Source organism: Ischnura elegans, chromosome 5, assembly GCF_921293095.1.
Source record: "Ischnura elegans chromosome 5, ioIscEleg1.1, whole genome shotgun sequence".
Classification (NCBI taxonomy): domain Eukaryota; kingdom Metazoa; phylum Arthropoda; class Insecta; order Odonata; family Coenagrionidae; genus Ischnura; species Ischnura elegans.
In genome coordinates this window covers 67,367,105-67,394,683 of record NC_060250.1, presented here as the reverse complement: position 1 = coordinate 67,394,683, position 27,579 = coordinate 67,367,105, and the positions used below count along the sequence as shown (strand labels likewise).

Here is a 27,579-nt window from a genome sequence, read left to right as displayed (position 1 = left end):
ACAAAAACTTGTAATTAAAATATAAATATTTTTTCTCCAAGCAAATAATTTTAAAAACTAATAAAGCGCTTTTACAATTTTCTTGACATTTTGGTATCCATAACCTTTTCTGTGCTACAACTTGAACTACCACGGATTGCCACCCTTTAGTTTTCCGCTCTTGTTGTGCAGTATTTTTTCATCCAATGAAATTTACACAAAGAATATTCTAACAAATCAACAAAATAAGGCTCGTGGACCTCAGCGATGTACTAAACAAATATAAAGAGTAAATCTAAAGTGAAATACCAACATCTTGTTCTTAACGCAATCAATACGTAATGCTCTTTACGCTGCTGTTAATGCACCAAAAGATTCGAAGGTGAAGGTTTTACCGCCACGGGTGCGTATATTATTAAATTTCTGAATCTTTATTGCTTAGAATAGTCACTGGACTACAGGAAGTTTATAACTACCATTACAAATACGGGTATAGACACGTCCAACCATCAATTACCGCAGATATCGGCCACGGAAAGTTAGGCATCAACCCATAATTATCATACAGGTACCACCACACTACTCTGGAAGCCAGTCGGGCTCGCGAAAAGTCACCAGTCTCACACTCGTAGCTCCTGATCGCTTTGATCTCCATGGGCGAGTGATTTAATGCGATACACATATCAACAACAACTACCCACTATGAAAATCGAACGGATTTCAATCTAAACCATGAAAGTTTTCGTGATAACGCAGCACAAACATTTACACACAGCGTGAGATACTGGAAGTAGCTTCGGAAGCAGTGGTATCGTCAATTCAAACAATCCGGAGAAAAAATATAAAACCGGGACGAAGACCTACTGGTAGGCACTCAGAGCGGTAGCAGGAAGTGACTGTTTGCTCGGTCAACAATGGAATAGGCCAACGGTTCAAGGGGAACATTGATAGGGTAGCAAGTATTATTGTTTAGGCACACTCCTCACTCCGATGACATGTAGGTTGACGTCTGCGGCTAGTTTCAAGCACTGATTTCTTGATTTTACCTACTCAACAATCAACACTCCAGTCCACATGTCACAGGCTCGAACAAAACATGCGATGACGATAGTATAAAACTGGGCGTCCTCATTGGCGGTGGGGGTGAAGCAACCACCGGCTAATCTAGATGAAACGGTTCGAACCCTTGGATGGATTTTTCAAGGACGTGAGCACAAGTGGTCGCCTTACTGGTTAATTCGTATAAATTACTGAAGAACCCTCATTTCGGCTGATTGAAAAACACTAAACGAAAATATTCCGTAACCTCGAATCAGAAATTTCTTGTCAAAAATATGATATTAAATTTACTCATACTAAATAGGTGATTTAAAACCTCCACGTACAGAAGAACAAAATGCTATTTCTAACTATATTTCCATTTCTCAGAAGTTTGGTCAGGCAATTTTTCTAGTTATATACATCTGTGATAGTCATCGATTCGATTTTTCATTTAAAACCTTTTCATGGTTTCATGAGTTTTTTCACATATTCAGAAAATTGACAAATACACAAGCCTTAACTGCCAAGAAAACAATAAGTTGACATAAGAATAAATATTCCATAAAAATACCTGACTAAACTTCTGAGGAAGCATAGGAACTGAAATTATTCAAAAAAGGATAAGATAAAAAAACATAGCTATTCAAAAATTTAAATTGCAAGTATTTCGCAGGATTCTTTTTGCCGATATAACAGTTTCAAATCCGTCAGTTCACGAAATAAAGCCAGTTGGGTAGTACGCTAAGCACGAGGAGCCATCAATCTTCGAATTGGCACCCACCCATCAATATGTCCATCTTACCGCAGTTTAAGTGTGCTGGCAATTAAAGGTCATGCTAAATATCCGTACCAATGTCAGCTTCCCATGAATAGGTAACTAAGTGGCACCCGTATTGTAGTAACTAACACTGTACACTCGATTCTTTACGTAAGTACTTACGTAATCACATACGTTACACGCATTTTTTCACGATCAAACCAGACATTAAAACCCAATTAAAAGACACTTATTCTAGTTATGCTGACTAATATATTCCATTACCGCTATTTCATTTGAGAGGTACGAGAGAGAAGTTGATTCCACGCATATATAAAATCAGACTTATTGGAAGCTGGAAGTGACTGGTTTGATACAATGCGTTCAAAACTAACACTGATAACAATTATTTGTAATTGGCCTCTAACATATTATTCAGATACATAAGCAGGAAAGAATAAGATTTACCTGCAGCGCAATACAATCTGAAACCCTTCATCCCTTGAGGCGTTTCAAACTACTCGACGACTTACCCATAAAATTATTGGGAGGCAAATAGATGCTAATAAGTCCTCGAATAATTAGAAGGAAAAGCGATATATCTTACCAGAAAACTAATAGGTAATCACATCATACGGTTGAGTTTCTAGCCTGAGGTTTCTTGGCCGATTACAAATCAACTTCTTCATGTGTTTACTATCAAGCCGATATCCCGTGGTCAAAATAATTTATGAATGACTTGGTCAAACGGGTTTTAACGCCATGTGACGGTACAATCCAAAAGAAAGGCATAGATGAAATTTTACTCAAAATAGTTAAGTTTCCCTTCTGATAGTTAACAACGAATATACTAACCACAACCGGAGGACTTGTGTCATTCAACGCAATTTTCGTCCTAAACGGATTCAGGCTGTTTGTGTTTCTCCAAGTATTGCGACAGGATTACAATGCATTGAGTACCATGGCATTAATAAAAGAGACCAAACTAGGGTCAATAAAGATGATAAAATACTTTTTTTTTTAACCTTTATGACAAAAAATCGTAGTTTTTTGCACAATGATTTGCTTTCACATTGCAAAAAAATAACCGCCATCACAGAGTAAAAGTTTGCAATTACTTTACCAACTTCTCTCAAGGTCTACAGAACTAAGTACTCAATATTTATGACCACTTTGAGTTTCCCACTAAAGTTGAATTAGTACCTACATCATGTTGCACGTGCAAAGAAGAGCTGCCAGGTATGTGAAAGGTCGTTACGATAGTCTCTAAACCTTTTAGATAAATTCAAGAGCAGTGTCTTTTCTGACGAAGTTAACCATATCTTGCGGACGCCAACGTACTACGAAAGATCAGATCATATAAATAAAATAAGAGAGATAGATTGTAGAACAGACAGATTCCGAATGTCATTTTTTCCACGATCAATAAGAGATTATAACGGCAGCAATAGAACTCGTAAATAGATTGCATGACTTGTATTGTAGCCTACTAACCTATGTAAAACTTAATTCATGTTTCTTAATTTCTATTCAATATTCTATTTCTAACAGCATATAGTAGAATAGTTTGTTATTATACGGGACGTTTTTTGGACGGTGTGGTGTGCATGTGGGAGTCCAAATGCATGCTGGTGATTGATCACCCCCTGCCAAACACCCTAGAGGTGGCTCGCAGGGTATTATGTAGATGTTTCACCGCTTAGCGGCATCCTTTACGTGACATTAAATAATTCGTAGGTAAAGCAAATATCACATAGTAATACCAAGGGATGTGTACATATCCCGAATTAGGAGGGTGGATATGGATGACAGTGAATCAAATGAATGAAGGATAGGGTCAAAATCTAATCAAATACCAGGATTGAACCATTAATCATATTAATCCATACGATAATTGATTAACAAGTGTACAATGTACCATTTCAGTTCTCATACCATCGATTACGGGAAAGAATTAGTGACCTATTTGATTTCATATCCTAAATAGTCATATGTTATTACCAAAGCAACTGGAGTAAAAGGAAGTTCATCCAATTAAAGCATGTCGTTTAGGAAAACTCAACGATGTTTCGTTCGTTCGTTTTCTCTCTTTGCATTGATATTATTGCTGCCATGAAAATAGTTATAATGTGCTACAATGTGACCGATTACTCCTTTATATAACTGACCATTAGCTCCGCGATACAGGAAAAGCTTGAAACTGAAGACCATTAGTCGATTTAATACCTCAACATCGAAGAAATATTATGCACGTACCTTCCACTTTTCCGCAAGAATGACGGCATTCACCTCCACTCATTCCACTCACGAACCAAATTGGACAGACAAAGGACCGCACAGTCTTTGACAAAATGATTTGCAGGGCGCGATCGTGTCGGAGAGAAAAAAAAATAGCCGGCCGTCCTTGGGAGCGAGGGAAAGACACGGGTTTTGGGATACGCAGTGAGGTTTTCAATGGATTCCGAACCACAAAAATGCCCAAAAACGCCGGATGTGTGGTCAGGATCGCAGCTCCCTCTTTCGACAAAAACTTGTATCCCCTCTCTCACGGCATCGTGTAGGCATAGTTCACTTTTCTCCGTTCCATTTTCCTGCGTCGATATATGATCCACGTAAAAGTCTTAATTTTGTAGCCTTACTAGTAATAAATTTACACTAAAATTATAAAATGTTGTTCTACACCTATAAATGTGTAAGGCATTCCTGTAGTTGTTGTTTGGAGAGATATCTGCTCAGTCGTTGGCTTGAGGGCATCGCGAGTGTATTCGGACTCGAGACTCGAACGCGATAACTTTGCAAATTATGACCTCGTTCCAAGGAAGAATTACACGTAAGAAATAGAATCTCATCGAGCACACGGCGTATAAGCTCTAAGGAAATATCAGTTAAGACACGACGAGCAATAAACACCGATTTCCAATGGTATACTCACTAGGCTGCACTACTTTTATTATGCGCAATGACATGAAGCCTTAAAATAGATACAAGATGTACTCAAAAGCAATACAGGCAAACTAAGGTAAGAATTGTCTACAAAAATGCTTCAAATGAAAACGTCGCAATAATATCTAGCATTTGAAATAAACTATCAATTTTCCACTCCCAATACTCGTGGAAAATTACAAGTTTCAAAATGGAAAAATTCCACTCCATCACAGTAGGTTCTCCTGATTTTATCAATATCCAGTAACATAAATCTACTCTACATGCACCAGTAAAGCTGTCGGCGTACAACGAATGACTATAATTTCCTCATTTATAATGGAAAAATCAAGTTTCTACTCATTCAAAACACGAATTACTTAGCAGAATAGAGTACTTTACTAATAACTGTTAATGAGTTCTGCTATATTAGGATAGGTACATTTCACTAATTACCCCGGCGAAGGGCGTACCCAGGATCAAAACTGGGGGGGGGGGGGGGCAAGTCATGGTTGTTCAGGTTATCGGAAAGATTTAAGCATAGTAAAGTTGAATGAAACCAACATTTTAAGGAAACAGTAACAGCTCTTTATTAGTTTTTAAAATTATTTGCTCGAAAAAATATTATTTTCCTTAGGGGCATTTGCGATTTTTGTTTCTAGGGAGGGGGGGCAGCTGCCCCCTCCTGCCCCTCACTGAGTACGCCCATGACCCCGGCTTCTACCCCTCTCACATTAACCTCATTTCTAATCATGCATAAGATGGATTTTCATGAACCCTGTTCCATTTCAAAGTAAAAATAAAAACACAGTGGGTTATAATTCCCACGCCGACGGCCCCTTTTCCTTCATAAAAAATCACGTCCAAAACACGCTTTCGCTCCGAAGTGAGCCCAAAAATCACGAGTGGAAATGCTAACGAACTCGTAAATCAGGATGTCCTGAGGAAATGTTCCTCCCGGGGAAACCGCTGCACGGTAGTTACATAAGTGACGGTGCATGCTCTCGTGAAAACCAAGCCAGCAAGCGGACGGCAGAGGTCATGAGCACCTCCGACGCGTCGCGAGGGAGGAGGCGGAAGCTAAAGGAAGGGAGGAAATAGCGTTTTTGTACTGCGTGCGCACGACCAATGCGACCAATGTCAGCACTCGAAGATGGAGGAAACCGCAAAGAACCCCTGAGGCTGCCAGAGGAAGCCACTCTCCTCATTTATCGTCAAAGATGTGACACATTTCCAGAAGAAAGTGTCTCGGAGTCAATCACACGGAATTAAAATCCACGATATTGGTCACGAATGAAAGTAACACACAAAATTCCACTGTAAAAACTTTAGATATCGTGGAATAACATGTCGAATGATAGACAATGATATCTTACAGCCCACTAATTTTATGAAACAGCTCACGAAATGTGTTTCGACTGTCTTGCAATCATCATCAGGTACCTTTTTTTACTACAGACATAAAATTATTGGTGAGAGCGATATATTTTTTTATCACTTCATTCCACAAATTACGAGCCAATAACATTTTAAAATGTCCAATGTTGTCAGAATATACGAATAAATTAAGTACGTTGATCGCAAGTCGCACCAGATCAATCGAACCAATAAAATTATCAACTTGTCACTAAAAACCTACAGTCACGTTTCACAGGTGTCGAGCAAATGTTCGAGGCAGTTCTTCGATGAATGCAGTAACAAAGTAAGGAAAATATTAAATAAAAGCAATCTCAAGAGCTTCACGCAAGTGACAATATTTTAAATGCCGGTATTCGAAAGAGTGTGTAACTACGGAGAATACGTGGTGGAATATTTACCCAACCCTTAGCGCGAAAACAGCAGAATAAAGGAACCAGAGACTAGTGAATAAGTCAACATTTATCGCACAATGAGATACTCCAAAAATTTCGAAGTTAAAGCGCAAGGACTAATCAAATCAGCCAAAACCTTCTCTTCAACTTAGAATGAAGTAGTAAAAATCAAAATATCACCTAAAACCGTAACATCAGGAGCACTTGAAACTGTTAAAACTAGAGCTAAACATATCTAGCTTTGAATGAAGTTAATTCAAGCCTCTAATATCGTCACCACGCTATTCGTTGCCTTATTCCAACCACGTATTAACCAGCGGAAAATACGAGGGCTTATCTTCCGACTGCTTACTCTATTCGCAGTACTACGATGCACGCCACACTGCATTGTCCTGGCATAGGATAGATATGGCGGTGGAGTTCTGGACTTTTAAGCAGATATAATGACTGTCATTATCGATTCATCTCTTACACTTGGACAGAAAGAAATCACGACTGTAATCTTTATACCTAAACTTTTTTTCTTTTTAAATGAGCATCTTTCATTCATCATTACTTAGAAACACATTATCCGCAAACACAGGGATAAAAAATAATTTAATGCATCTAACCTTTTTTGCGCAACCTATGTAGCTATTGAGATGTATTTTCTTGCGATGAATTGCAACTTTTCCCGGATCAATCGGTCATTTCACCTTTCATAACACCCTTCCACTTCAATTAAGATAGTTAAATTTGCACTAAGACGTTATTCACAGAGACAGGGTTGTTACCACACTAGTCACACCATGGGGTAATGTTTTTACAAAACAGATGACAGAATCGCTAAAAAAAAACGTGAAATGAACACTTGAAATTGTCTATGGACACTTTCCTGAGTACTTCATATCAACAGCCTCGGTTACGACCTATTGCATGTGACTAGCCACAATCTTTAAAATAGCAACATCAATACCCTATTGCTCAATAAGAAACAATAACTTTTCTCAAAATCGCTCCTCAACTATTAATTATAACCTTTCGATTACCCCAGGTATTTATCGACGCTGCCAATCCATTACGTAGGTTTGCTAAAACATTATTTCAATTAAACGGGAGATGATAGCAAATAGAATAATTCAAAGATGATAATGTCTCTCATTTAGCAGCCTACTATTTTACTATTTTTTTCCAGTAAATGTCGCCGAAAGTAGGTGTAACAAAATATGTAGCCAACTATGACGCGAACGCCCTGATCAAGAAAGAAAGAATTAAGTCAGCACTGATTCATGTATGGAAAAACGGGAGAAATTGAGCGAAACATTCACTCTACGCAGTCCTCGTAACGTATTCTCGCAAACAGATGCAAAAAATGGAAACGTCTGACTTCCAGCGACGGAACTGAAAAAGGTTCTCGTAAGCAGCTTTCATGGTTGAATTACACCAATAATCAGAATTGAATCAAGTTAACGACGGTCTAACTTGAGCATGCGAATGTGACAGTATAATATCCCAGTGAAAGTAAAGCGCGTTACGCAGGCGAATGCACTCTTGATTTTCCTTAATTTAAGAGCTGATCACTCTTAATCGAAATCTTTGGCGAGTTACCAAATTTTCGCGAAAGTATCATCGCAAAGTTTCGCATAATGTGGTTGGCATTAAACATCGCAAGGGGTAGACGGGAAATCCCATATATTGTTTAAAGACGGGCGATTTCGGATAATCATTTCATTCTAAAGGAAAAAACGCCAGGAAATAAATAAAAGTCGGTGGAATATATTAACGTCAGGTCAATTAGCCTTGCCAATACTCTGAATTTCATTCTTATTTTAATATACGTATTGCGTATTTGTGGTCAGTGCTTGGTTTTGTGGTTAGTAATAGCTTTATCCTTCCTTAAGACTTTTGATATTGAGCTAACGTCCGGATTGGCCATCATCAGGCAAACTTGCTAAATCATGCACACCTACCCTTAATAAACTCCTGAAACCGCTAATTAGATTAATTAATAATTAAATCTAAGTAAACACAATACGTGTGCATCCATTTTAGTAAGTTCATCCTCATATATGGAAATAATTTTGCTCAGCCGACCGGAATACCAGGCATTTGCAGCACGACGAAGCACCGCAAACTTTGGACTCCATTATATGCGTCGCACGTGTTGTGTCCCGGAGTTCGAAGAGAAGCACAGACCCTTCAAAGAAACACAATCGGTCTCCGCAAAAATTACTTTTTTTGTCCCCTGCGGAGACGGCCATCTGAGAAGACAGCAGGATAGTCTCCGCATCGGCGGCAAGGGGAACATTTTCACGAGACGTCATTCCGTCGTTTTATTTTCACGACTGCGGATTCACGACGCCACGAGGCTAGCGAACCCAAGAGCGCTTCTTCGGCGGCGAAGCCGCGCGCCTACACCGCACACGGGCGGCGCGCGCGCATACTTGCGGTTGAAATTTCAATTCATTTGATGAGTCGGATCACGTGATTAAGTTCACGGTAATGATTCGGTCCTTTACATCGTTCTCAAAGGCCGATAGAATTCTTGTTTCAGAGGATTGGGCCAAATCTACAAATATGCACTAATATATACAAGAACTCATCTTTTCGATCTATCGATCCCACACCATCGTATGGAGATCGTTCACAGTATCTATTTCCCGCAGATGGAATGAATTGCCTGATACTGTTATAGCATGTAAATACATCGAAAATTTTAAAAGAAAAGTTTCCAATTTGATACATTAAAATTGTGCTGTTGTAATCTCTTTCATCCCGTGTAATATTACGTTACATTTATTCCGAATCTTTGAGGTGTATTTTTATAATGTTTTCTTTATTTGTTGATTATGTAAATTTATTATTTTGATTTTTCATTTATCAATTCCTAAAGGGCCAATGAGTCCACGATAATAAATGTTTATCTTTATCAGTATGTGACGTGCATCGTGGTTCATGGGATGATATGTATTAATTCCAGATACAATGCGGAAAAACGATTTTTCCCGCATTATAAAACCAAAAATCATAAATTTTCAGGATACAAAGCCTTGTCAATAGCCCCAACTTATTAGAAATGCATAACTATAGTTTATATTTCGTGGTTTGTGAAGTAAATATTATATTTCTTTACAATGCCAATTACCTCTGGATATTTCATTGCTTTGGGCGGGTCTTATAATGCCCTAAAGTCCATTCATTTTTCCTTCCAGACTTAGTTTAACGCATTATGTACCTGCGCGCAACTCACAAAAATTAAACGCAAGACTTAATATTCATTTTATCAACCGTTTTCAGCAACCAATATGACATTTTGCCAGAGTATCATTCAAAAACCCTACCAAGAAGTCATTAGTATCTACGTCATTTCCATATAATTCCCAAATCAACGCTCCAATCTCCATTTTATTGTTTTGAATTGTGTGAATTGATAACATTGATTCGATTCACTTGGCTAGTGCTGCGGACCGGTCATGTTGAGCTATTCATTCATGAACGTCACAGCTCCATTACCAACAACACCGAGCACCCCCACGCCTCCGTGGCATTTGAAAAAGAAGACGCAAATACCCTGGCCAAGGGAGAGAGAGAGAGAAAAGAGAGGGAGGAGTAAAAGCACGGCGTCAGCAAACGACGAATTATATAATAGGTCGACGAACCAACGCTTCCCACCAATGGGCCTCCGGCTATCGCGAGCGAAGTGAGGTTGTACCGACAGACAAGATGGCGGCGGTGAGATGCAATGTGAAGGAACGGATGACCCCATAGGCTCACGACCTCCCTTTGTAATCGAAGATAGAGAGAAACAATCCGATCGATACCATGGACTAAACAACAAAAACTATTGTAAAGGACTGATAACCGATAGGATCCACATTCAGAATTGATTGTGGCTGTAAGAACGTTACAAAAATGTATGGAATTACGATAACGTTCGCTAAACGAATAGCTACACACAGTGATAGTTAAAATTATCAGTGAAAAATAATAACGGAACAAGAAATAAAATAATTGAGATTAAATTAGATATTAACTGGATCATATAATGTACTCACTTCCTCCAAACATAGTCAATTATTATAAGATAGAGGCCAGTTAATGCAGCAAATATTTATAATAACACAATGCAGCCGATGTTATATTTTTAAAACGTGCAACCGCAAGAGCATCGACGCTGTTAATTAGGTATACACATGGGAATATTTGGAACGTTTCAATGCAAAATGGGTCACAGACGATAAATGGTTACAGGAGATTTACACTAGATCCACGTACATCACGTTTTCCTTGACGCAAGGATCATTTGAATTCGCCGGGTCAAAATGTATTTCGCTAACTTAGATAATTAAAATGATGACACGGCAGTAGTTCGCACCCAAATTTTGAATAAAACAATCAGTAAATTACGGTACATGTACGTCATTCTTTAAGAAATTGTGGTAGCACGAAAAATAAGATAAAATCTCCATTAAAAACGCGTATTCGTTGAAAACGGTTGATAATAACGCGCTATTTGATATTTTTTTAATGTTTATAATTTTGATTTTATGGCGCTTACTCTGTTTATAACCCGCCGCGCCGCACCGCTTTGATATATCGTTGAGCTTGCAATCCATTAACTAGTAACATCGTGCTTCATTAATTTCTCTTTAAAGTCTAAATTTATTTTGAATATAAAATATTGGTTTGAATAGAAGAGAGCTTTCCACCGAAAGAAAAATCTACTTACAGCGGGAAATTTATGCATAGAAGTAAGGAAACAATTGATCAGAACTTACATTTGGAGTATGCTCTTATATGGAAGTGAGGCATGGTCAATGACAGCCGCGGAAAAGTCTAGCGTAGAGTCCTTCGAAATGTGGTACTACAGAAGAATGATGAGGATCGAATAGATCGACTAAGTACGTAACGAGGACTTAGAACTTAAAAGAGTAGCAGAGAAGAGAAGCCTCATGAAAACCTTGATGAAAAGACGGAAAAACCTAAAAGGGACCTTGAGACCTAAACCTTGAGACATGATGGCCTGATGAAGACATTCGGCGAGAGGCTATTAGATGGAAAGAACGGTAAAGGGAGATCTCGAACGAAATATATGGATCAATTAAAGAAGGATGCGAAAGACAAGAAACACGTAGGTATAAAAAGATTAGCTGATGAGAGAAATGAGAGGAGAGCTGCGTCAAACCAATCTTGGGTTTGTTCACCAGTGATGATGGTGATGATGAAGGCTAAGGCAGGAGCATTGGGAAGCTGGTACAACAGTCCCTGAAGCTCATAAGCGCAAACCCTTACTGCCTATCTTAATATTATTTTTTTCAACTCAGCGCATAACTTGTCTTTATTAATCATTACACCCTACTCTCATCTTTCTCTGCTAAATTAATAGCGTGAAAAGATTAGCTTATGGGACAATTGAGTGGAGAGCTGCGTCAAACCAATCTTAGAATTGTTGACAAGTGTTGATGATAAAATATTATGGGATATCCTCATTAAAAATCACATAACATAACCTTTGATTGATGTTGTCTCCCTTCCCCCAAGAATATATAATCTGTATACGCTACTGGAACATAATATATGAAACAGGTTAAGAATGCGAAAGGGAAGAAATACATAGGTGTGGAAAGATGGTGGGAGATTTGAGAGGAGAGCTGCGTCAAACCAATATTAGAATCGTTGACAAGTGATAACGATAAAATATTCTGGGATGTCCTGATTCAAAATCACTAAACATAACCTTAGTTTGAACCTTTCCCCCTTCCCCTAAAAATGCACACATTACTGCCTCGTGCAACACTAACGACGGAGAGAATATACGGGGCAAAGAAGAGTAGTGGAAAAGAGAACACGGTCCACTAAGAATTGGACGCTGCTGGCGGGGGCGTCGACATAAGATTTCCCTCCAAGATAAAACCACCCACGCTAGCCCGTTCGTTCGTCCTCACGACCACCGACCGACTGCCGAGTACCGGCTCTCCACTTGAGCGGGCAATACATCGTCCGAAATTGACCCGCTTCTCTAGCGGGAGGAGGATGTCGCCCAGCTTCCCCCGGACTCTTGTTCGCAGTGTTTTTCTCATTTTGCACTGGAGGTAGTAGGTCCGCGCTGTGCGGTGGCAGGTCTCCGGCGACGCCCGAAATTTATTCACACGCTCCAGCGGACAGCCCGAACCAAAATACCGAACATATAAAATCTTGCGCAACCGGACGGCGCGAGTTGCGTAACATCGCCACGTCCAGTAAAAAGCTAAGGAAAAGTAAAGAAGCCATCTCCTCTCCGCGAAATTTTCTAGAAAAATTTTAATGGCCTCGCTAACGTTTATTGCAGAAAAAGAGACGAGAATGAGATGAATTCATAAGATTAAAAAAAAATATCGAGGCGGGATTACATAAGTTTTATAAATCGAGGATGGTCAATTTTTTTTCAAACTACGCACCGATTTGCATTAAGAATGGTGAGGAGATTTGAAATATGAACGAGTCCGAGGCCACGAATCGGTATGAGGACTAGAATTTTTTTTTACCATAGCTATCAAAAGCTTTTTTTTCCTCGGCTGGGTCATGCGCAATTGGATTTGACTCGAGGAAGATTTATTGAAACCAGAACTCATCCAAGAGCCTTGAATCTCGAAGAAAGAAACGTTTCCAAAGATGGAGATGTCAGCACAACCTTGATAAAGGACTTCTGCTTCAATCCTTATTTATGAAAAGTTTATGAGAGGTGTTCTGCTATGCACGACGTGCAGATGATTGCTTTTTTAAGTCCTCCTAATATCGAAGCGCAAGAAGATGAACTATGACTTATTCTATACCTTTTTTTCGAGATACAGGCACTTCGATAGCCTCCGAAAGCTGAATTCCTCCTCAACTTTAAGAAAATAAAATATTTGACATCATTATATTTACGAAAGCAAAGAAATGGGACATTTCCCCTTGTGTTCCAAACTATATCACTTCAGTTACCAGCAATCACGTCGCTAAAATAAGGAGTGAGTGCAATTTATTCCGCATAAAAAACTTTCTCTGGACCAATAAATTGACCATGGCGGGGGAAAATCCTGGATGGAGTACGGCTTCCCTTGAAAAGTATCCCCTTAAACGGCACACTTAAAATTCTGCTTCCAGCCACTGCCACGAGCATCCACCCAACTATCCACGATGAAATCTCTTCTTCTCCACCTTCTGCGAATTCCCCTCATTAAGTGCCCCACGTTCTCGACCCCACTGGCCGTGTAGCTACTTGAAAATTCCCCATTCGTCTGCCTCTCCTTATATATCCACGACCACCACAGCCCCTGGTGGGTCGCCGTCTCAAATCCATCCACTAAACGCCCGACTCGATCCAATGACACAGTGATTCGCCCACATGTAAATCATTCGCCATAACGATACGAGCCTGGTTTGGTCTCTCGTCTTCTTTATCTACGGACGCGATAACACACACAGGGACGTCATGTTACCTCTTCAACCTTCTTTCTTCATCTTGTCTCTTTCGTCGACCTGTATCGACCACGGCAAGTTTCTTCCATTAAGCACGACATTAAATCAATCGAACACGAATCTGAAAATAGGAGCTTGCTGACATTATGAACCTCAAGCAAACAACCGTCTGAGCTTTTATAGATTAAGCGTTTACTTATGAGGTACTTGAATTTGCAAACGTGAGTCTAACTCGTCACACAATTAGCGCTGAGGACGACAAAACAATATCTTTTTTTCAATGATTCCTCTATTTGCGCTTGACCTAATGTCGTGTTTAACAGTCTGTAGATAAGAGACTTGAATCGTTTGAAATAAGATATTTATTCTCCTCTTTTAGAACTAGTGAATAACACCAACACTATCTCACAACTGCAAGTTCGATTATGGTGTTCAGCCTTCTATAACGACTTCAATCACACATTATTCCTTCCTCGATATCAAAAAACGTTTAAAAAATATTAAAATTACTAATTAAGATGTTTCTTCCCCGACAGGAAATCCAAAGCATCATCAATTAATTCTGGGTATTTTTAAAATACTAGTAGACTATAATGAAAGAACGAGAATCCTACAACGAAAAACCAAACAAAGTTCGTGATACGTGAACAAAGCTCGAAAAAATGTAGTTTCCAGGGTAGTGAAGAGTGGTTTGTAAATCTTAACTCTCCTTAACGGTTGACCTTTACGTACTTCTCGAGAAATAAAATTCGACAAAAAGAAATCTCTTCCCTTCACTCTAACGTTTCAACCCCCGTGGAGACAGCACAATGATGCCCCATCCCCGTGCACAGGGATAATTCGATCCACATTGCCTCTCTCGAAGGACGCCGATAAATCACTTAGGTCGGACACTCATGGCCTCCTCCCGCGCGTGCTACCGATTCTGGAGGATGCTCTGCAACCCGAGATGTAAGACCAATCAGGCCCGAGACCTAACAGGCCGCTAATAAAACCTCCCCCTGCAACTCTACGCACTAGCAACAAGAGAATATCGTGGTGGCCCGGAGTGTACAGCGTCGGACTAATGAACAGCAGTATCAATTTCTACTCGGTTGAATACATCTTCGGAAAGATTATTTCAAAATATGCACTCTTAATTCTAAAAAATTTCATTCTCGCCACTTTTTGCGCAGCGCTCCGCCGTGGAGTTAATCGCAGATGAGGACAATTGGATGAGACTTATTCACTAGATTTCCCTAAACCGTATCTTTCGTTAGGCAATAGGTCATTAATGCACGCATAGCAGAAACCTTATTTATCTGCCGTCTTCTACCATGGAGGTTGAGGGTAAAAAATCATTTCATCGAATGATTGGATACTCGCTATTATCTGTTCACGACATAGATGATCTCTTTTAATTTCATAAAACATATTCAGTTAAAAAATTAAGTTTATGTAGAAATTTTCTTCCCAATGGTTTTTATAGCAATATAATTTGGATTCTCGTTGGTTTTCTAACGGAAAGACCGTACTCCACTTCATTTGCATCCTATATCTTCTCCCCTGATCTCCTTTTTGTACTCCAACATCTTTCTACGAAAAATGGAACATGCATTTCTATGATTTGAAAGAAGGGGATTTTATCGGATATTTTTCTGGCTCCAATATTCAAAATCATAAGTTTTCAATCTTTTTCTCAACTGAGGAAGAAACAATCGAAGTATTTCAGAGAGTAAACCGGCGTGGAGTCTAAATTATTATAATTCAATCAATTTATGCGTTGAATTATTATAATAATTCAACGCATTTGAAAACTGAACACAAAAGACGCAGGTAAACCGTATTCTGATGCTGCCTACCTCGTTATAACTATTTTCGTACCCTACTACCCTGTTGTGATAATACACCGAAATGAAAATATTATTTAGCACAAATTATCTCAACACACTTTAAAAACAAAAGACGCAAGTAAACTAAATAATCAATTGTTCTGCTGTCTATCTTGTTATAACAATTGCCGTACCCTAAGGAGTACCTGTAACACAAGTTTACAACAGTAGTCGTAAATTCAAAGTACCGTATCTCAGTGACGTAGCCATGAATTTCGGTCGGGGGGGTCCAAAACCAGGGGGAAAATTTGCGAAAAACAGGGTACTAAGTAATGCGTTTTAAACTAATTCTAACATTTTTTATAATCGAAAACACTTCATTTGTTAAATAAATATTTTGTAAATTCATGATTTTCCAAAATGATATTCATGATATTTCTTTTAAGAGAGAAATTAATTGTGTTTTTATATTTCGGGGGGGTGGTCCGGACCCCCCGGACCCTACCCTGGCTACGCCATTGTCATATCTATTTATCCCGGGGAAGAGTATATATTTTCGCAATTTTCCTGAGCTCAATTTTTCACGTTTTATTTAATTTTTCACCTGCACCTCCATCAGACCTCACCACTTCCTCATAAAACGTGGAGCGAGAAGAAGCTTGGGTGCACCCTTCGCAATAGTCCACCATAGAGCCTTATCGGTTTACTCCTAGGCGAATCCTGATAACTACACGTGACTGCGAGAGGGGGCATTCCCCTCACGGACCGCCGCACATTCGCGCTGCTAATGAGGACTTGTTGACAGGTTACGTAACCATCTAACTACCCCTGAATCCTTACTTCTCCCAGTTTTCATGGAATGCCGCAGCGCTTCATGGAGGCGCTACCACACCTAGTCCGCTTAAAAGTTCAACGACTCCTTCACAAAATTGCAAAGGGCAAGATGTGACTACAGACTTTCATTTTACTTCTCGGATAATGACATTTTTGAGCGAGTTAACATAGCAGTAAGGTTCTGACAAAGCCGGCGGAAAATATTAACAAATATTATTTCACCGGTAAGGCTTGGAAACAACTTCAATTTGGTGTCAAGGATTACGAAATGTGAAAATAACACCCAAAATAAACTTATTACATCTACCAAATTTAGAAAAATATCTGGTATTTTCGTGGGAAAATATTTTGAATTCAAAACAATGCTAACGCTTCGCCTTCATCAGGACTTAAAATCTATGCTTTTTATGATGCAATAAATAAATTGAATGAGAAAAAAATGAACTTCTAGCCTAAATGAAATAATTCGCCGAAACATTGGCATTCTTCCGAAGTAAAAATTGTCCCATACCAAGAATCCAGAAAAGACACAACATAATTTATACAAAAACAACTAGAAATGACGTACGAGAACCAGGAGAAAATATTCTACCCAATATGTAATTGAATCGAAAAATTTGACACTGAAAATATGCTCGCGATAGACATGATAAACAGAGGAGTTAAAACGTATAAGTTTTAAAATGTTCGAGTTCGAAATGCATCCTCTTCGATTAAATATTTCTCGTAAGAAATGCATGCAAATGTATTTTCTTGTTCCTGTTATAGCTCTAACTTTGATTCCATTACCGGGTAATTTGGTCACCAGGGAAAAAATAAACCTATAGTTAATTTGAATCCTTTTGACGTCAAAATTTGCGGCGAAGAAAAAACAGATTGTTGGCCAGTAAAGATATCATTCTGAGAAAAGACCATTATCAGGATAACACGAGGAAACACTGATAGCTATAATATAGGATTATCTTTCGTACTTAATCTTTGAAATACGAATGGCTTACATAATCCGTAGCGGGAAAGCAGCTCCTCGCAGAAAAAACTGATTTACAAGATGAGAGATAACATGGATAGCTTAAAATCTTCATTCAAACAGCTATCTAGATGCAAATCAAAAATGTTTTGCTGACTAGGTATGGTAATCGATAAATGCACAAAGAAGGCGTTTGATCGTGAATCACACGTAACTACCTCCATCGGAATGCGAGGCGGAATGCGTCTAAATAAACACATGAATTCCCCTGTCTTAAATACTCTCGTGAATTCACCTTTCTTAAGCATTTTACCCATAAAATTGCGTTATCACATCACTTGTTTACAGCTTCCATCACTGAGTAACCTTGCAATCATTTTGGATGTAGGAAATATGCAGAGTAAGCAAGTCAACCTTGCAATTGTACGAAATGTGTATTATAAAGAGGAGTGCAGAAAAAGTACTTTACAAAAGACCAAACTGGAAGTACTAACTATTTACTGGTACAGTTAGGGGTCAACCAAACTTTCTCATTTGTTATTCAGGCACTAACACTTCTTTCTATTCACAAAGGAAAACAGCTAAGCTGAAAATTTGAATTTAAAGAGCGTTTAAGGGACGAAAAGTATAAACAATGAAGTTGAGAGTTAGAACGCAATGCTCGAGTTTAAAGTATCCAGAGGGCAGCGAGAAATATATGAGAACACTCCATATTAACAGAGCTGGAAGTCTAATGGAACATGTTAACAATCATCATCTTTAGTAAACGTCATCGCCGAGAGAATTATGATCTGAGTCACAAGAAAATGTCAATGTGAACGAGAAATGAAGATTTCGCAAGAATATGCCATTTCTTAAACCTTTGACAGAGACGTCTTTACAACAATTTCTGTCAGCATCTACGTATTTTATTCAAAGGACGGTAAACTTCACTTGAGAGCAAAAATTAAATACTAATCCAAGCAGGGAAAAATGTATAGGTATGGTAAAAATAAACGACCCTTGCTTTGACAATATTAATACACGACTGAGTAAAATATGCGTATTACCCCATTAAATCAAGTTGTAGGCGACATCTATTGATAATTATCATACAAATTTCATTATAATCTAAATACGCAAGCAATATCCCTCCTCTCAAACGTGGAAAACAGTGGCATCGAATGATCGTCCAAGGACTTCGAAAGCCAGGCAAAGGAAGCGTAAATCAAAGCTATCACTTACCTCATTGTAAAATGATGATTTCAACAATCGTCTCATATCTTACCTTGAGAAAATGTTTGACATTCATTTCAATCAACTTTGTTGATTCCTAAATAATTTAATTTCAAATTCCAAAGAAAATTAGCACACGATTGTGCTTCTGATCACTGAAATGCTCGCGTGAGTAAAACAAAATTCTTACGGAAGCATTTTGGTTTTTGCCAATTAAATAAAGGGGATAAAAACGAAATTATATCATACGCATAGTTCGGAGGTTGGACAGAATTTATTTTTTCCAACCCGGCAGTGAACACTGGTCGGTCCACAAATCCAGTTACCTTATATAGTCTTCAACTCATGCGGCTACCAAACGGTGCTCCGCGGCGGAAATCAGAATTTATTCACGTTTACCTGCATTTGCTTCAAAAATCACCAGTCACATAGTTAAATACCAGTGGAGAGTTGAATTACTAATGAGAATGATCATGTAAAAAGTACGCACACATTTGTACAGTTTTTATCGTGACTCCAATGGAAATAAGAAACCTCACTGACACCTTGCCGTCGGCCTATAAAAAATGCAATGTCTTCACATCGCACGCCTAAACTATTGGCCAGTAAACTATGAATTCAGATCACTCAATGAATAAATTATCGAATAAAAGTGTCCTGAACAGAGTAAAAAAACTAGCTACAGACGTGGAAATGAAAGTAATAACTTCTCCGCTGAACATACGTTTCACGTCGACATCCCATGGTAAGTATTATTAAAACAGATGAAACGCGAAAAAGCATGCACAAAAAAGGAATCGCTTTCACACCAAATATTAAAGACTTAAAAAAAATAATTTGAAGACATGGAATTGAATATTTTTAATGAGTTCCGAATAAAAAAAGAAAAATTGGAGTTTCTTCAATTTATTATTCCGAATAACTACCTTCTCATGCGAGTTTTCCCATCAAACTTACCATATTCCTGGGATAGGTAATATTTACTTCATAAGAACACGTCATACCCAGGATGGGCAGAAACGGAAGCTCAAACAAGAGCATAGTTAATTTGCAATTTGAATAGTCTTGTTTGCAGGAAGCATGGAAAATAAACCGTTTCACGAGGAATCCTCCACTCCATTCATCATGCAAAATATTGTGGAAAGGTAATGGCGTATAATTTACAAACTGTTTGGTGTCACACTCCTACCGTCTATCTTTAGCGAAGAGTCCTTTTTATATACACAGTTTTGAACATATCGAAATTTCAACTGTCCACCCGAGGATTCATCCCTGTCGAGAGATTAATAATATTATCCTCTTCAAGGTTCTCGCTAAGTAGGTTATAAAAGGTATACGATAAATTATGGTACTTCACCCGAAAAGGTATCCTAAAAATTAGCCGTCGTCCTTGGGATTATGTGCGGAAAAAGGATAGCACAAAAGAAGCAAATCGACCGTTGAGGCCTTGCCGTGCGGACGAAGACTTCAGGATGGAACGAAAGAGCTATGGCAGGCGCATACATCATTTCTGATATCCTTGCTGTTCCACGCTATCTTCCCCATGCTAACGACATTGGGCTATTCTTCACGAATTGTGACAATTTGAATGAATAATGCACGCATGAGACGCGAAAAATTTATAACATTCCGCTCGGAAGGGCGACAGGGATAGCTCCATCTCAACAGTGATTAAATCCGAAGGTTATTTTGGATAGGTGATTGTAGAACTCAACCAGACAAAGTCACAGGTATGTGTATTACTCAGGGTAGGGAGGCCATTACCTTTCCTTGGGACACCTCGCACTTTCCGAGGGATTTTACTTATAGGTGTCCTAAGGCTTCAACCGTTGTTTGAACACGATGCAGGCTACCACGACAGCCATGCAGGATACCTACTACGCCACCAAGCTCACCATCACCACATAGGAATGCCTTTATAGCAAGGACGGCTGGATCAACTCCAAAATTCACAATAAACTGTAACTATCTTACCTTGATATTAAATGAACGAATAAACATTTTTATCGCGCGATGAGTCGCAGAATTCTAAATCTTAAAAAGGAAATTTCTTACTCCAACTTTTCTGTGATTATACGACTGCTTCATTCCGGAAGGAGCTCCTTATCTTATTATTAGATACGAGATAGTGGGGTCAAATTTATCCATAAAGCATTTACAGTAAAAGAAATTATTTTCCAAGTTTATGGTTGAGTAATCTAACTGCCGTGCACTGGTATCTCTAGTATGAAATCTAATAAATCTAGAGGATTAACATTACCGTGATCTCAAGACGCCTATGCCATCACTAGCGAAACTGATGACTCGTTACCATGACATCTCGCCGCTGAATAGCCAAAAGGCATGGCATATTAAATACCATTTTAATCCACACTTTTTAAATCGTTTTACATGCTTTAGCCATCCATCATAAAACGGAATTATTCATCAGTAAACTCACAAATTTTTCCAAATGCCGAAAGGTCATTTTCAGTGCAATGGCAATCCCAAGTTCACTCTATGCATTCATTCCTTTACCGTTGACCTGAGTTAAGCCAGTCAGAAATTGAAGAAATGCTTCATGAGATCCGTGAGAAATTATCCCATCATTTATTTCTACATGACGCGCTCTGTTCTCATCCAGGGTTTTACTTAAGCTCTGAATTTTTTTTCTCTGATACTAGATAAATACGGGATCAATTAAAAAAAATAGATATCAGCAACATCCATTCAGGGAGTCCTGAAAGGCGATCGAGCTCCGTTAAAGTTTTTGACCATTCACTGATTCATCGAAACTAATCCAAAAGAGGAAGAAATAGACCATTCGAGCAACAGTACAGTTTCCTGGGCTATCGGGGTGAGTCTAAGGGTTTCGCTCGAGTAACAAGATCCCCTCCTAGATCAAGGATAGACCGAGGAGGCAGAGAAGGGTCATAACCTCTCCTTCCCGCCCGCCAGATCATCAGGTGTCCCGTCCCCTCACTCGTCGCGACACGCACGATCCGCGTTGCCGTGGCTTCCCGAGCAGGCAAGACGGCGCTCGAATGAATGGCTCAGCATTAACGTTCATCCCTGAAGACTCGAGAGAGCTAGGCCGATCCTTCATCATATGAGCCCGAGTGGATGAGCCGAGATGGGTTACAGTCGCGGTGGGGTATGCTTGGAAAAGGATGCCCGAGCCAAGTGTGAAATGGCTTCGTTTCAAAGGGGAGCGACCCCGTAAGTCAAAGGCGACGAAACGTTAAGAGACCCAACCATGAAGCGCTTTGTTGCTAAGGATGGCTGTATATAGCGATAGACTTAGATTTAAATGGTGGGGAGGGTATGTCAATGAACTGTTGATAACTTACACTGCATGCCAATGACGCCGTTCATAAAATTAGTGAGAATAACTGAAAAATCAACGTAGTAATAATGTGTCATGGTGCCCAATGCGTCTTTCTTGGCGCGGGATTGAGGTTTGTAAATCTCTTCTTCCACAAACACCCTCGTCAAAAAATAAATAAGATATTCCCATAGGAATATTAAGTCACATGAAAAGTGAGACCAAAATGAAAATACACTCAAAATAAAAAAAAATATATGGCAATGGCTTCATTAGAAACAAAACTTATAAATTTATAAAGACATCACAAAATCCATAAATTTCCTACGCATAGAGAGGTGAATAATTACGGGAAAACAGTTCAGCATAATGGTAACGGAGGTAACCTCATGGAAATCAATCTACGAAAGAAAGTTAGAAGATATTCAAACATTGACGTTTCTCCAATGAATATATTATCACTATTAAAAAACTATTGTTTGTGATATACGGACATTATTCTCACCCCACTCCATAAACTTTTCGATTCTCTAGGAAATTATTCGTAATTTTCATTTCACTGAGGTTAAGAAATCAATTCCGACGCCGAAGTGTTATTCACGAGGCGGTCGGTATTCGAGCGATGGACCTTAAATATATCAGGTACTCAACACCATAAACCTGGAAAGCCTAGCTATTATCAACAATAAGCGGCAATTCCAAGGCTTGAGCACACTGAGGAAAAGAGCCATGTATTAGCAACAGGACTGGATCGCAAAGCATGCAGCATTGACGTCATCACCTCACGACCCAACCGGTACAACTCATGGTATTCTTCCAATGAATACTCGACAGCTCGCTTTGCGACGGCCATGGACTGAGATGACATAATGCCATTCAGTAGAAGGAATGTTTATTCTAATTTACGATGAAATCAATTTTTACGTCCATTTCAGGAGGAAAAATAATAATTGTATGTCATTCCCATGCATGCAATCAAGCTGTAATAAGCGTCACTGTCTCTACGGCTACAACTTGGAGCTAATTTAGCGGTCGCTGGAACGGAATAATTATATAGAGTTGGCGAATATTTTTGCCGAATGAACTGGCAATATTACATTTAATCAACATGAGTAATAAATGCATGAAAATATCGCGGAGACACAAGATGATACAGGTCAATCTTCACATCGTCGATGAATTAACGAGGGGCCAAAAGGTCAACATTGCTCATACGTTAACAGCGGATTTTCCTCATGTGATTTAAACCAAAACATATAATTTTACGAAAACTTTGACCCAGAAAAATCGCTCAACAAAGGATAAGAAATTTCGAAAAAAATTTATAAGATATTTGCAATTACTTCAGCTGAATAAATATATGTAAATGCCCATGTTGTCTTAAATAAAGGTAATTTTTACATAGATCAACAATTTTGCATGAATATCTTTATCAATATCAACATTTTTAATTAAAATATTTTCATTTGATTCATTGAATATGACTATGTACGGTGAAATTATTTCATGCAATGAGTGAAACGTCAAATTTGTGGTCGTAAAATTCAATTTTAGCGAATATCAACATAAAACCTCCATGAATCACACACGTAATTGTCAACCCTTCGTAGGAGCTCCCGCGAAAACGGCCTACCACGACAACGGTGATGATAATAATAATATCAGACGTGTCGATTCTCAGGTGGTTGGATCCCCTAACCTTTAACCGTATAATCGATTGCATCCGGCTCCGCAAGCGATCTGTTTCAGCGAGCCATGCGGTTCGTCGAGCAATAAGTCAACGCGAGCGCCTCTGTGCTCCCAATCCTTCCGGCAGCACGATGCTACGAGAAGGGGTCGGAGCTGCCGCCGCGCCCTTCCCACTAGGAAACCCTACCCGACTCGCAGAGATCCACCGCGATAAGCGAAGAAGGCATCCATCCCTCTCCCGGATGCCCGTACACTTTGCGAAGGATGACGACTTAGGACGTGACATTTTCACTAAAAAAAAAAACGGCGAGAGAAAGAAATGAGCTGTCAGAGTAAAACATGCGAGAGGGGAGGAGCCTGAATGATCGCTACCGACAGCATTCGACCCGACGCCGAAATCGCGGTGCCCAATAACATATTAAAACGAAGGAGACGCATTCATGTTTATTCACCAGCAGTCATACGCAGGGAAATTGATGGAAATCCAGCGTGAAGGCGATTCCAGTCGCGGTGGGACGTGAAGATTTCTAAGGTGCCGAAAACAGCGTCGCATTAAAAGTTCTACGAACAGTAATATTTAATATTATCGGACAAGCGAGAATAATGCCATCGTATATAAAACGAGGATTAGCAATCTGAATTAAGGAATGGAAAAGGCACAAAAAATTCCTTAGGCATTGAAATAGAAAAGAAATGAGTTTAATTTAAATAGAATCAAGGTTACTGCTCATTTAAAACGGATATGAAATTCAGCAAGTAAATTTTTAGGCAACACGTTCGAACTATCGGCGCGAAAACCTAAAACCTCAAAGAAATACCAAAAGATACAGTAGGGTGGGCATAGGCATAAGATTCGGGGAATAGCTTCCAACAAGAAGAGGCTCAAAAATTTCTATTTCCTCGGACTTAGGGGCCCAGAATATGTAAGCGAGGTTAAAATTTAGATCACACTTAAGTATTGCAGTCCAAGTTAGCTAAGCACTTACCTCAATACTTCTATCTAATGTGACAAACATTGCTAACAGCATAGTTGGCGTGAAATTAGTGTCTACAGAAGGAAAAGTGACGCAGTTCGAAGGGTTTCAAAATTAACATTGCATTAAATGGCTAAGACTCAACCCCTTGAAATCTTCCTTAGGCTATGAAAACGATAGGGTAGAAAAAATGAATAAAGAAATCCGGCAATTTGTGCAATTTGAAAACTTCTCAAAAGTTCAGCCAGAAATAAAACCCAATATTTGTTCTTTCCACTTATTTCCGTGCTACTGGCATTTCGACAGTCAGATTTTCAACTGTAAGATTGGAAACATATGAATAAAAATCATAATTATGATAAAGCGCCAGCATAAACAATATTACACCTGACTTTTACGCCACATTAAGCTAACAGGAAAATTTTGCAAGAGTGAAAGCTTCGCATATGATATGATATGTTAGCTTAAATATTTATTACAGGAAAAAGTACAGTCGCCGAACAATAAAATTATGTGCAGGAGGTACCAAACTTGAGGAGCTTGCGACAGACAATGGAAAATAAGGTGGAACATATTCCACAACTTCAAAGATCACTAACTCCTTGTACATTATAATGCCATAGCGCCAAGATCATGTGCCATGTTTTGAGGAAACGCATCGGGACGTTTCCAAATTACATTTTCAGATAACAAATTAGATGCTTCCAAAGCAGGTCCATGTCAAACAGATTCATAATCATAATGACCACGAAACTATCTACAGTTACGAAACAACTACTTGGATGCTAGACAAACTCCCACAAGCTATCATCGCTGACCGTCACGCCGCGGCGGGCACTAAAGGTAATTATTCAGTAGAGTCACTGTGGACAGCAGAGAGAGAGATCCTATTTAAATTCAGCACTGGCTGATTCAAAACAACCAAATAACTTATATAGCAAAAATAACCAAATAACAAAATAAAGTTAAAATGGCTATTTTACAGAATTGCATCAAATGCCAAACTTTTAATTACATTTAAATTAAGCGTAATGCATTAGTCGAAATAACCCTAATGTTTTAGTACATTTGAGCATAATTTAATACATCAAGAACACAATCTTTACGAGCAATTGCATGGTTAATCGTAAGCCTATTTCTACTTTTCGCTAATTTCAATATTGTCCCAATGGAATATTTCATTATGTAACGGCCGCCACAGATTATTAAAATCGTTATTTTTAATTAGAGAATAAGGGCAAGACGTCTATCTTGATCCATCAAGATCCTCTTTATAAAATTTACGGCCAACGGAAGTCTATTTTTTGCATCAACTGTGGAAGGGTAGAGAGGTCCTTGGTTGGGCATTCAGCTTGAAGGCTGAAAAAATCCACGTTAGAAGTCTCTTAATGAGGGAGTGAAACAATGCAGAGATATCTGTAATCTGAACACGTACAGGACCCGAAAGTCAGTCTACATTACAAAAGCATAAGCTCGTTAGCCATTGCTATGCCCTTTGGATAAATATGCCGCTTACTGAACGTTGGCTAGACGGAAGAGAAGCAAGAAACCTAAAAAATAGATAAACATTCTTGCAAATGGCCGCTTTCAACGACATTCAGTGTTGAAAAAAATATTCCTAAAATGCGAGCGCCGAGTAAAACTCTTACGTAAGAGCTCGACTGACGAACGATGGATACAAGCAGCAATATACACAATCCGTGACTAGAATATACAACGTGCCTTTCATGAAATCATTCGAAGAAATTGATTCACTTAATTACATCGACATGGGATTTTAATGCCTCCCCAGCAAATCATTTCTCGTTAAACTCGTAACAAGAGGACATGACCGTACATTGATAAGTTTTATATGCTTGACGTTTTGCCAATTCTGACTTCGCACTTAAAATTCATTGGCAGCGTAAATAAGCAACGATTGCTTTAGTAAAAATATAGGTAATTTTGAGGTACATTTAGCTTTATTTTGTAGCGAAATTTGCCGTTAACTATTTTATGCCACTAATAACTCTAAATGAGCCATATCGGTCAATGAGAATCATGAATATAATTACTGCCCGAACGTATTAAAGAGCAATTACGAAGCTTGTTGTGATGATTTCGAAATCTCAAAGATCGAACCCTTATACTTTTAACAATAAAATTCGTAAAGAGGGTACTTAAACCAATTACCTCGCAAACCATCACTTGGATTTAGCCGCCAGAGGATCTAAAAATGCCTACTGTTGAAGCCACCGCAAATATGAGGTACAATAGCACTATAGAATTCCACACTGGTCTTTAAAAAAGGGGGAAAATTTTCCAATACTTATTACCCTACGTGCGCAAGACATTTGGGGTTTTTCTTAAAGAGCAACTCAATGCCAACCACATCCATCCAAAAGGTCGACATTGGTTGATGCCTGGAAGAGATTGCAGAGGAAAATAATGACAGCAGTGGACTCGCGTTTCCTATCTCGTATCTCGTCATCGGCATCAGTCTGTCGTCCTCGTCCTCGCCACGCAATCCTTCAAACACGTAAAATTCATAAAACAAAAACTTAAAAGGACGCTGCTGTTGAAGACAATTCAAAGCATCGGTATGCAATGTAACAATGGAGCGGATTTATTTCATGTCACGTGAACACACCTCCTCGAGCTCTTGGGGGTGATTTCGCGCTGCGCAAGCTAATAGGAAGGAATTGCATTGCAAATGAACCGGAATTTTGTTTTCTCCCGAAGCCAATACCACGAATTCTTACGAAACCACGAAAGATCGCGAAACTCTCATGAACAGCACAGCGATGGCCGATCGTCACTGCCCGAGTCGGACTGGTTTGTACACGTTGTGTCGCGGAAAAAAAGAGCGAAAATTCG

The 27,579-nt window shown here is 39.0% G+C and overlaps 1 protein-coding gene across 1 annotated transcript in view; it reads right to left on the bottom strand.

Annotated features, from left to right (window-relative positions):
* The window catches only part of LOC124159016 (LON peptidase N-terminal domain and RING finger protein 3), a 226,070-nt gene that overhangs the window by 44,904 nt on the left and 153,587 nt on the right, over positions 1–27,579 (bottom strand). The gene's annotated exons all lie outside the window — the stretch shown is intronic.